Below are 3,558 nucleotides of genomic sequence, written 5' to 3'. Positions count from 1 at the left end.
CAGCAAGAGCGAATCATTCGACTCGCTATCTTGTTTGTCGAAGATAGGAAGAGGAAGATGACTTAATCTCGTCTTCTTCCTGTTCTTCTTCATCCTCAGCTTTGTCAGGCTTCTTAGCTAGGACTAAAGCTGTTGACGTTAGGATTAGAAGCTTAGGGAAAATCTTGTATTGATGTAATTTCTATTTCATATATGTATTGACTTGATATATTAATGAAAACTGTTTTTACTTCAAGATTTTGTCTCTGAGTTATTTTATCTTGTGTTGTTAAATCCTGCTTGATATTCTGATGACCATTTAAATTTTGTCTTTATTTAAGTTCTGATTCTTTGTCAGCACTTATTCATCGAAATTATCTCGGTCATTTTTAACATGATTCATTTTCAGAATATTAATGTTGCAGTGAAAAATAATTCAATCAGTGCTAACGGTTTAAATTTTGAATTAAAACTGTGTCTCTTGATAACTGAAATGGTTTTTCCTTTAAACAAGGCAACTGGGTAAGTAATCATTCCTGTTTTCTCGAGCCCAGTAACTATCCGTTATTACTGCATGTCTGACAGGTGTCCAACGGTAACATTTTTTTTCCAGAGTATAAGAACAACAGAGAGAAGATTTCTTTAATCTTTTATTTTCTTTATCCTTTATCTCTCTTCTTACTTTTACTCTCTTTCTCATTCTTTCTAACGTTGGTTTTTCATACAGACATTATCTCAAACACCTAACAGGCATACTTGAATTTCAATATTTTTTCACATGGCACCAAAGGATTTAATCATTGATGGAGCAAAGTTTGTTCCAAACAACTATGCTGCAATTCTTGATCATGCTGACGCTCCATCTGAATTGCATTTTGTGCAAGATCTTCTTGCACATAGTGAGGTTGGGTACGCCTTAACTCAGCCTGAATTATTTTCAAGTCAACAAGTTCTGCGGTTCTGGAGGACTGGAGTTTTTGATGATGGTGGTAAACGAGGAACTCCCAGTATTATTTTCCAAGTGGGTGATTCATCCTATGTAGTCACTCCTGGTACAGTACGAAGAGCATTACATCTTCCAGAAGATTTTACCTTCTCTATACCAGAGGAATCAGAACTTTGGGGGTTAATGACTGATTTGGGATATGAAAAGAGTCTGACGAAACTTGGACAGTTGAAACGGGCTAATATCAGAAGAGAATGGAGTTTCTTCTTCGATTGCATCACCAAGGCTTTTGGCAACAAGTGTTCAAATTTTGATGCCATCCCAATTCTGAGTCAGCACATCGGGTATGCTATTATCCATCAAACTCATTTTGATTTTGCAACTGGAATAATTGGTTTTATTGGGGATAGGATGACAGAGGATCGAGATGTTGTTTATTTTGCTAGATTCTGTCAACTTATTTATACGTATTGTACTGCTGAACCCCAGTTAGTCAGCACTCAAACCCCACCTTTTAAAGTTGCAAAAAGGTACTTTAACGACCTGATAAATGCTGACACAAAGAAATCAATGGTGAGACAATTACAGATTCCTCAGTCTGTGAAACAGATTCTGGTAAATGCTGATCCTGCTACTTACAAATCTGTTTACTCAAATGTTCAACCAACTCACCATAACCACAATCCATCAACCTCAGTACCTACCTCTCATTCTACTCAACCTACCCTCAGAACTTATCTCAAATCCTATCTCTCCACTTCACAGACTGCTCAACCTTCTTCTTCAGCACCTACTGTGAAGCCTACATCCTCTAAACCAAAGAGAACAAAGATTGTTCCTCAAACATCTCAGAAGAGGAGGAGGATTACTTTGAGAGATGAATCAGATTCTGAGGATCAGATTCCCTCTTCAGAACCTGTGGTAAATGAAGCTGAGAAGGCAACTTCTCAGAAGGATTCTGCAATTGGGGGTTCTAGGCTTCTCAAGAGGCTTAGACGTATGACGGTTCCTGAAACTCCCAAGGAATCCAAATCAACAAGGAAGTACAAGAAACAGAGGGCACAAAGGCCAGTTTCAGATGATGAGGAGGAAGCAGCTAAGGAAGGGGATCAGGAATCTCTGATCTCACAAGACAAGGAATTTGCTCCAGTCACTTCTTCTCCATCAACTCCATCTCAGGAACCTGTATCTGACAAGGCTAATTCACCTTCTATGTCTCTTGTTGATCCAGGCACAAGTGCTGAAATTGATATTCAGAACCTGGTTGTGCCTGAAATACTTTTCTTAGAAGCTCCAACAGCAAATAATCCTTCCACAACACCTGTTACTGATGCTGTTCACACTCCTGAGTTATCACTAACACCTTCTCTGCATCAAGATGCTGATGATCAGATTTTAGGTGAGCATCAGGATATGGCTGTTGATCAGAACTTAGTATCAGATCAGCAATTAGAGGATGTTGAAGCCTCCATTGCTACTCACACAGTTGTCTTATCAGAAGATACTGATTCTCTAAGTTCTGATGCTGCAAATGTTGGAGATACTGGTGAGGCTGCTACAACTGTAGATGCTGATGAAGCAGGTCCTTCAGGACATACTCCTCCACTGACTCTTCCTAAGTCTGAACTGGTAAAGGAGTTTGTTATCAGGGATGCACCAGTACCTTGGAGTGAAACTCCTGCAGGTCAGGAGTGGACTAAGGAATGGAACTCAGTTTCATGTGTTCCAAATGCTTTACATCTTGCTGAGCACTTGACTAAAGCTGATGAAATGTTACATTCTGCTGATTTTAAAACCCAGCTTAGAGTCACTGCATTGAGTACTAAACATCTACAAGGTCTTCATTCCAACACTCATGCAGAGCTACACAAGATTCAGGAGAACTTTATCAAACAGGAACAAGTTTGGAAAATTGATAAGAAAAAGTTCTTCCAACCTACCATTGACAGGGTTGCTTATATTGAGAAAACTCAAGAGAAGCAACAAGCTCAGATTGATCAAATTCTGACAAATCAAGCTTCTAAGCAATCACAACTTACTGAAATCCAGACCTCAGTGGAACTACTTATCTCTCTTTTATTACCTGCTGATGCCAAAAAGGGGGAGAAGGTAATTAAGTCCAAATGCAAAACCAACAAGTCACTGCAAGGAAAGGATGATGGAAAAGATGACCAAGGAAACTCTGGAATGGGTAGTGGTCATAGTTAAGGTAGAAGGTTTACATCAAGACAAGCTAGTCACAGAACAAGTTCTGATACTGGGAAAAGAATAAGTTCTGCTGCTGGTAAAAGGATAAGTTCTGATGAACTTCTAGATCTTGATGAGGAAATGTCAAGACAGTTATTTCTTCAAGAAAATCCTGGGATGGACTTGGAAAGTTTAAAGGAAGAAGAAGCCAGACTTAAATCAGAGAAAGTCACATCTAAATCTGAAGCTTCTGGTAAAAAGTTACTTCCAAAACCTAAATGCATTGTGATCAAAGAAAGGATACATACTGAAGAAACTTTGGCTAGATCACAACCACAGATAGATCCAAGATCCAAGGGTAAAGAAAAGGTTGGTGAACCTATCAAGCCTTATGTACCTCCTGAGGAAGAAGAAATTACTGATGGAAAAGATGATCTTGCTCTGAC

The sequence above is a fragment of the Apium graveolens genome, chromosome 3 (assembly GCF_009905375.1).
Source record: "Apium graveolens cultivar Ventura chromosome 3, ASM990537v1, whole genome shotgun sequence".
Classification (NCBI taxonomy): Eukaryota; Viridiplantae; Streptophyta; class Magnoliopsida; order Apiales; family Apiaceae; genus Apium; species Apium graveolens.
This window is presented reverse-complemented; position numbering follows the sequence as displayed.